This window comes from Mobula birostris, chromosome 7, assembly GCF_030028105.1.
Source record: "Mobula birostris isolate sMobBir1 chromosome 7, sMobBir1.hap1, whole genome shotgun sequence".
Lineage (NCBI taxonomy): Eukaryota > Metazoa > Chordata > Chondrichthyes > Myliobatiformes > Myliobatidae > Mobula > Mobula birostris.
The window spans coordinates 144,076,675-144,086,009 of record NC_092376.1 but is presented as its reverse complement, the minus strand read 5'-3'; the positions used below and the strand labels follow the sequence as shown (position 1 = coordinate 144,086,009).

The following is a 9,335-nucleotide window of genomic DNA, read 5'->3' as shown; positions in this document are numbered from 1 at the left end:
GTTTACACACACATTTGCAGAATAATTTGTGCAAAATGAATATATTCTATAACTGAAGCTGGGAAAATGTTAAATCAAACTTAAGTCCTAAATCCTCAAACTCCACCAACCCCTCCCACTCACCAGAGAAAAACCACCACCTCCGGTTTTCAAATTACTTTACATGTCAGCTTCACTATTCAAATAGTCTTGGTGACCTTTAGAACCTCAACGAAGATTTGAATGTAACCAATTATATGCACTTCCTGTTTTTTTCCCCCTCCACTGTCAATCAAACCACTTGTTTATGCGCTCCAATCAAACGTCTTAGTTTTTGCACTTGGAAATTTATTTAGTCGTATCAATAAAGAACAGATGTAAAAGTAAAATATGGTCTGAAGATCTGAAACTGTTTCCGGAAAAACTCTCTGCATTGCTTTCTAACACCCCAGCTGATTAAAATACTCAACGAAAATTCAGTAATTCTTCAGGCTTACCAAGTAAACTGTATTTTTTTTATTGTGAAAAAAGTATACAATTATCCTTGATTAGTTGAATACATTATGCAGCTTTACAGCTACTTCTGTGTACATATCAAATACGTCCCCTTTACACATTTTACACACAATTCACTTTTAGGTTCAGAGCCATTTGTATGAACAAATACTTCCCCCTTACACAATGAATTCATGCTATGTTAAAAGGCATATCCACCATAATCTCTGTTTCTGCTTCTACTACTAACACCATAATCTCCCCTGTAGGGTCCAGCAGCATACTTCTCCATACCGCCCCCACCTCTCATGGGGCCATAGTGGGACGGCTCTGGAGAATAGCGCCCAAAGTTATCATAGGCATCGTCGAAATGTTCATTATTGTAACCTCTATCGCCACCATAGCCAGGAAAGCCATAATCCCGAATGCGATCTCCGTAACTTCCTCCCGAAAAGGAACGATCACGTCGGGAATATCCAACATCACCATAACCACCATAAAGATCTCCTCGGCCCCCTCGATCATTGTAGTAGCCGCCTCCGCCGCCTTGCGGCCCGTACCCGGCAGAATTTCCAAAACTGCCATCACTCCGACCGTTTCTTTGGGGAAAGCTGCCAGCTCGACCGCGAGATCTACTTCCGCTCTGCATCTCTTCCTTCGACAACCCTTTCTTGACTTCGCACCGGTAGCCATTAATCATGTGGTACTTCTGGATAACAGCTTTATCAACAGAATCGTGGTCATCGAAGTACACAAAGGCAAAGCCTCTTTTCTTGCCAGTGTCGCGGTCACAGATCACATCCACTTTTTCAATCAATCCATAATCCGAGAAGTAGCTCTGCAAATCGTCTTCGTTGAGGTTTTCTTTGATGCCGCCCACGAAGATCTTCTTTACCTTCATGTTGAAGCCCGGCTTGTTCGAGTCTTCCCTCGGCACAGCTCGTTTCAGATCTACCGTGCGGCCATCTAACACATGAGGCCTAGCGGCCATTGCAGCATCCGCCTCGCTCGGCGAAGAATACGTAACGAACCCGAAGCCTCGGGGGCGCCTGGTGATCGTATCTTGAACCACGACACAGTCAGTTAGCTTGCCCCACTTCTCGAAATGGTTTCTGAGGTTCCCTTCCACCGTTTCAAAGCTGAGCCCGCCAACAAATAGCTTACAGAGCTGTTCCCTCGCCATGTTGTACAGCAGCTTTCACCACACACTGCAGGAGACTGACTGACTGCCTAATGAGCTCTATATAAGCGTCGGCGGCGGGGGCGTGACTTCAACCTCGCTGGGCGCCTCCGATTGGTCCAGCCCGGGCTGCTAGGTAACCCCAGCCCCATTCTGCGCTACAGCTCACAAGCCCGTCCGTTCCATTGTCCTCACCAGAAATAGAACAGCACAGAAGATTCAAAGTGATTGCCTCTGTAACATTTACTAGGGCTTCAAGATGAAAGCAAGTTTAAATATTTCTACAGAGGCATAGTTATCGGTGCAGATTTAAATAACTCTGCATTTTTAACAATTAGCACTACTACTTAAAATCTACTTTTCCTACATTATTAGTTAAAGGGATATTCGTGCAAGACCTTGATGATTGACTGATTAGCTTTATTTGTTCTACAACTTTGAACGGTAGCCGATGTTCTATAGCCCTTGAGAAAATCTGTTTAAAAATGTGCATGTGCCAGAACTAATGTGACTCAAAATAAACTTTCTTTATCTTTTAAAACTACATAACTAAGATTTATAATTACAATTTCTTATTAGTAATATAAACATTGCAAGTCATGCAGCACTTGTTGAGATATTCTAAATATGTTGATTTTAACAGTGTTGTTTTCCATAGACGTACATATTATTTTCTAAACCTCTTATAATTTAATATTTTCACAAAATCTCTTCTGTCCCAAGTCACTCTAGTTTTCAGCACTTTGCAGTGCTCAAATGCTGGCCTAGAGCCAGGGTTGGATGGGCTTTTAAATTATCTGGACCAAGTAACAGAATCTGATATTATTGACCATAAAAATTCATGATATTGCCATAAACCAATGGGATTTAAATTAAGCAATAAATACAAACAGAGAATACAATGAAGTTGATGTTTATTGCTTACATAATTTACATTTGGGCAGTTTCATTTCTACTGCCATATACTCAAAATACTGCAACCACCAACTTGTACATAATTCTTTACAATATGAATGGACAGAGCTAGTCATTAAAAGAACCCTTCTTAATGATGATCTGAAGTTTCTAAGCATCCTAGTTGGCTCCTATTCTACATAGCTAGAATTTGTAAATAAGCTGATCAAATCAGATATATCAAAGATTTCCAGAACTGATCTGGCAAACATTCAAATTACTGTACATGTATTTAGCAAATTTATTTTACTACTAACAAAGAAAAAAAAGTAAAACTAGCACTCATTTCACAGTATCCAAGGGCATGGTAGAACTGCAAAACCATGATCAACAGAAGTAAGACATATCAAAACAACTTGAATTAAACATTTCCCCCATTGAGGTGTATGAGCGTATTCGACAACGGTTTTGTTGCAATATGAATGGAACTCTTCAATTTTCTTAAGAGGGAAAAATTACATAAAAAGCAAGGCACAGTTAAGGCCAGTTGGATTAACCAGGCCAACGTCTACTCCACAAGCAGCTCTTCCCCCAAATTATCACTCTCTGCTTGCATTTCTCTATTTCTTCCATCTCATGTTTGGATCCAGGTTCCACAACTAAATTAATGCTACAGAATTCAAATAACCTTGTGCCTGTCCTATTGTTCAATATTGTGTGTGATTTCTCCAAACCTCTTCCCCACCAATCTCTTTGTTATACTAAATATCCATTGATTCCCTTAATATTGAAACATCCACAAATCAGTTTGAAAATACTCAAGTGGGATAACACAGGCCTCAAGCACAGAATCCCAAAGATCTGCTACCTTCAAAGTTTCAGTCAGAATGGTCTCTACTGCATCTGTAGAAATTCAACATTATCCCCTCACTCCTAATTGACAAACTGCAAAACCTGGTCTTTGTCCTCATTCTACAAGTGAATCTTTGACTTCCTTATCAGAAGACTACAGTTTGTGCAAATCAGTAATAACATCTCCTCCTCACTGACAACCAACACAGGCACACATCCAGGATGTGTACTTAGCCCACTGTTCTACTATTTACACTCATGACCGTGTGGCTAGGCACAGCTCAACACCGTCTAGAAATTCACTGATAGCACAACTGTTGTGGGCAGAATCTCAAATGGCAATGAGAAGGCACACAGGAAAGAGGAAGATCAGCTGGTTGAGTAGCACTGCAACAGCCTCACGATTAACATCAGCAGGACCAAGGAACTGATTGTGGACTTCAGGAGAATACACACCAGTCCTCAGTGACATCAATGAAAAGGGAACCTCCGCTCCCGGGGTCAGCTGGTGGCGCAATGACATTGGCACCAGACCCGGGAGCAGAGGTTCCCGGGTTCGAAACCAGCTGGGTCCATTCCCGAGTAGGCTTTCCACTCGTGCCGAGATCGCAACTCGACCTCATAAAATAAAAAGGAAAAATACTGCGAAAATGTCTGTGTGACGAGTGGCACACCACACAGTCTCTCTCGCTCTGCGCCTTGTAAAAGCCATGAAAAGACATCATCACAGATGCACGCACACGCCAAAAAAAAAAGGGCGAGCAGCTTCAGGTACATGCACAACTTAGAGGATCTATATTGACCTAATTCAGTCACAAAGGCAGCAAGTTAGCAGCTATACTTCATTAGGAGTTTGAGGAGATTTGGTATGTCAAAGACCCTTGCAAATTTCTACATGTACAGTAGAGATCATTCTGACTGGTTGCATCGTAGTCTTGTAGAGAGTCTCGTCTCCAATGCACAGTGTCACAACCTGCAGAGGGTCGTGGACTCAGCCAGTTCCTCCACAGGCACAACCCTCACCGCCATCAAGTCGTCTTCGAAAGGCCATGCCTCAAGAAGGCAGCATCCATCATTAAGGACCTTCACCATCCAGGACATGCCCTCTTCGTGTTGCTACCACTGAGGAGCAGGTTCAGAAGCCTGAAGAAATGGAATTGGTTTATTATTGTCACATGTACCAAGGTAAATGAAAAACTTGTCTTACACACTGTTCATACAGATCAAATCAATATACAGTGCATTAGGTAGTACAAGGTATAATGCAGAATAAAGTGTAACAGCTACAGAGAATGTGTAGTGTATGCAAACAAAATGATTACAATCATAACAAAAAGATTACGAGGACAAGAATCCATCTTTTTGGACTAGAGAGCCACTTAAGTCTTATAACTTCTCCTACTCTGTTGTCTTTGAGCCTGGTGGTATGAGTTTTCAGATGGGAGAACAGAGAATGTCCAGGGTGGGTGGGGTTTCAACATTTTCTTGCTGTTTTAATGAGGCAGTGAGTATAGGCAGAGTTCATGCATGATGGGCTGATTTACATAATGAGCTGTGCTAGTCCACAACTCTGCAGTTTCTTATGCAGAGCAGTTGCCATACCATGCCATTATGCACCCAGATAGGATGCTTTCAATGGTGTATCAATAAAAACTAGCAAGGGTCAATAGGGACATGCCAAAATTCTTTACCTTCCTGGGAAATAAAGGATCTGATGAAGCTTTCTCGGCCATGGCACCAACATGGTCAGACCAGGCCAGGCTACTGATGTTCACTCCTAGGAACTTGGAAGTTCTGAACTTCAACTCTGTAGAGGTACTACTCCAGTTCTGACGTCAATGTCCAGCTCTTAAATGTTTTTAAGCAGAGCTTCCTTCTTCCCTCCATCAGATTTCTGAACAGTAGATGATTGTACATTACATAAAAATAATGCAAAGGATGAATAATGTTAATATTTGTACGGTACTGCTGTGGTTTTGTCAGTTTTTTCAGTCTTGGTCTGTCCTGTGTTTTGTGATATCACACTGGAGGAAATATTGTATCATTTCTTAATGCATGCATTACTAAATGACAATAAAAGAGGACTAAGTGTCTTCATAATCTAAACAACTTAATGGCACGCCAGTGATAATGAACATGATTGATTCTGAAGGACGTCTTACCTTAGTTCTGAATAACTGAACCTTATTTTGAGGCAATAACCTCGATTCTAAATACCTTTGCCAGACATTACCCCTACATCTACGTTGTTAAGATTTAAGAACCTTGCATGCTTCAATGAGATTACCTCACTCCAAACTCTGCAGACTCAGGTTACAGAATCTTTCATTAAGAGAATTCCACCCCCAGTCCATCTAGAAAACAATTTGGTCGATTTGTTACACTCCCTATATTGCAAACTCAAGTCACGAGACCAAATCTTCCCAATGTGGTCTCATCAGGGCTTTACAAGATTATTCTTGCTATAAAGACTAGCGTTCCATTTGCCTTCTAACTGAATGATGAATATGAACATCAATTATATATTTTTCCCTTGGGTTTCATCAAGTAGGAAGCATCTATTAAATCTGCCTTTTTGAACTACTCCAGTTTAAAGATGCCTTCTCAACTCATCCTCCCCTTCCTGTGTAAAGTAAATCCTTCCCAATAACCTACAAAATATGAGCAGATGCAATTTTCCAGCATTATTCTATCATCTTAAGTAGGTATATTTTGCCACTTGCCTACACTCCCTGGTATTTGCTCTTGTGCTGCTTAGTTTCCTTTAATGTAAGGCCTTCTCACGAACCATATTATGCAGGATTCCATTCATTAATCATAGAGCATAGAACCAATAACATCAAACCCTTTGGTCCAATTCATCCATGCTCAGTGTGGCCTCAACTCATCCCATATGCTTAGCCCATATCACGCAAAACTTTCCTATGTACCTTTCCAAATGCCAAAAGTGTTATAATTGTACTCACCCCTACCACTTCCTCAAGAAGCTCGTCCCATATAACCACCACCTTGTGTGGAATCACTTGTTCCTCACATCCCTTTCAATTCCCTCCATTTCACTCCATATGTCCTCCCGTCCCAGACTCCTCCCCCCACCTCCAGAAAGAGTGTGCACCCATGCTCCTCATGACTTTAAACCTCCACAAGTCACCCCTCAAGCTCCTATGGCTCTAGAAAGTCCGAGTTTGCGCAGCCTCCCCTTATAACGGAAACCCTCAAGTTCTGGTAACATCTCCATGCATCTTTTTTGTACCTTCTCCATTTGAATGATATCCTCCTATAGTAGGGTGTCCAGAACAGTACAACAATACTCCAAATATGGCCTTGTATAGATGTAGTATGACATCCCAACTCCTGATGACCTTACTGAAGGTGCCATACTCCTTCAACACCCTGTAAAGTGTCACCACTTTCTAGGAATTATGTACCTGTACCTTATCTGTTATACTCCAAAATCTTTTATCTTCCTAATATTGGTACAATTATCTGCATTAATGATTTGACACAATCTACAATTTTCAAAATCAATTCTCCATTTTAAACACTGAGGCATTTATTAGTATGTCATAAATAGGTCACCAAGTTACACTCATATTGGGAAATGCCCTTTAATTCCCATCTTTTGTAGCTATTTCTCAGTCTACTTGGCTGGCCATCTTTATTCCATGCTCTACTTTTGTTCCTAATATCTAATGTACCATCCTCCCCCACCCTCTGACCTTTGCAAATGTTTGGCAGTGTAGCATACTTAGTGTTGCAGTTTTAAAGCCTTTTTATCACTGTATTTAATTTCAACTTCACAAGATATCATTTTCTGACCTATTTTAATATTTATGCAAGCCCGTACTTATCCCCATTCATGCTTTCTTAATTCATCCATTCAAATATTTAACTAGCAAAAGCATTTTTACATCCCATTCAAAAACACTATTCCCGTTTAAACTAAACAAAATGGATAATTAAGCGACATTCGTAATCATGTAAGGTGGCACTTACTATGTCACAGAGCTTCTGAGGAAAGAGAAAGTGTTAACATTTCAGGCAAGATCCTTCTTCGGAAATGGGAAAGAGAAAAAGAATTTGTTTTCAGCAGTGGAGAAAGTGATGCGAGAATGTTGAGTAAAACAAAGTGCATCTCTGATAAAGCAAGAGCAAATATGCTGGTGAGTAGCAGTTATAAACATTATGTATCCTTGTGTAAACTAGGGGCTTGTGTCAGAATGCAACTTACAGAAGGATGTTCTGCAAAAGGCAAGGTAAAGGCATTTACAACTGTCATGTGCAGCAAGTAAATGGACCAGCTTACCAGTCTCTAGAGTAGTGTGCTTCACAGAATTCAATCTTAGCCAATTTTAACCTCTCCAAATAATAGCTGAGCGCGTCAGACAGGAAGGCCACAGAACATCTGAAATTTGCTGAAGTCATGCCCTTTGGAACAAGCCACTTCCAGCCAAACAGTGGACCCACAATATATACCAAAAGTGAAAGTGCACTGCTATAGTTTGCCCACAAAAGGCCAAATTAAAAATAAATTAGCTGAATATACAACTAAAGTCCAGACCTAAAGTCCAAAACACCTTTGGATACAACTTGGTTTCTTTTGGATCGTGGTATATCCGGTCAGCGATGTCAATCCTTGTCAAATGCCTTGCTAACATCAACATCAACTGCTCTATTAAAATCCTTGTTACCAATCTAATGAATTAAGAAAGTCCTTTAAATTACTATTCTTTGTAGATCTATACCTTTCTGAAAATACATGTTTTTTTCAATATATCACTCATTACCCAAGGCTAGGTAAAGTGCAGAATTATATTTTTCTTTGGAAGAGCAGATATACACCATTTTTTTAAATCTTCCAACACCTATACTCAAGGGGAAATGAAAATGGATAGAGCTTATATTTTATCCTGACGAAGGGTCTCGGCCTGAAATGTCGACTGCACTTCTTCCTAGATATGCTGCCTGGCCTGCTGCGTTCACCAGCAACTTTTATGTGTGTTGCTTGAATTTCCAGCATCTGCAGAATTCCTGTTGTTAGAGTTTACATTTTTTTCCCTTTTATTTCCTCTGAAAAGAGGATATTCAGCTCACAATCTATGCTGGCTCTCAGGACAACCCCAATCAACCATTCTTCATCAGCAATTCTCAGCCACCCTACCTATCTTCTGTTTCTCCCACTAGCCACCTACAAAAGGGGTAATTTACAATAACCCATTTGTCGATCAGTACATCTTTGAAATGTGGAAAAAAACCTTAGTGATCACCGTGAGATTGCACAAATTCCACGTTTAAAACTAGAAGTCAAAAATCCAACCAGTGAGATGGCTGCATTATCTGCAGCACCATTATACTACATATTCTCATGTGCTTCTCTACAATCTGGGATACATTTTGTCCAACTTTAGCAACTGTTACAGAAAAGAAATATTTTTGCTATCAGGTCTTTTGCACCCTGTGTTTCACAATTACTGCATCTGTCAAGACAGACAGAATATGATTAATTACTACTGCCACCACATACAGACCAAGGTTGCCTTATAGGCACTACTCAATTAGATTATGTTTAATACACCTGCAAATTTTGTTTCAGAGTCTCTTTCCTTGCAATATCACAGAACCAAAGCTGGAGATGGTCAGTTGGCACAGACTCTTCTCAACACTCCAGAAAACAATCCAACTTTATCCTACTCCTCTATTTCCTTATAAACACTAAACATTTTCCCATTGTCCCTCCATCTTTTACCCACTGATCATCTCCTCTGGTACAAATTCCAGACAGCTTTATCCCTCAGCTATTTACAATAATAATAAAATTACACAAGTTCCTCCAATCTATCCTCAAATCCAAAGCCATTCACCCCTGTACCCTGTAGATGTAGTGTATATGGACTTCAGCAAGGCATTTGATAAGGTACCCCATGCAAGGCTTATT

General features: G+C 40.4%; 1 long non-coding RNA gene and 1 pseudogene across 1 annotated transcript in view; both read right to left on the bottom strand.

The window, feature by feature from the left end:
- Positions 1-480: 480 nt before the first annotated feature.
- On the bottom strand, positions 481-1,706 carry LOC140200845 (heterogeneous nuclear ribonucleoproteins A2/B1 pseudogene; annotated as a pseudogene).
- An 872-nt stretch (positions 1,707-2,578) lies between these two features.
- The window catches only part of LOC140200478 (uncharacterized), a 35,813-nt gene continuing 29,056 nt past the window's right edge, over positions 2,579-9,335 (bottom strand). Inside the window, exon 3 of the long non-coding RNA XR_011886638.1 lies at positions 2,579-4,543. This is a non-coding gene — a long non-coding RNA (uncharacterized lncRNA). The remainder of the gene's footprint in view (positions 4,544-9,335) is intronic.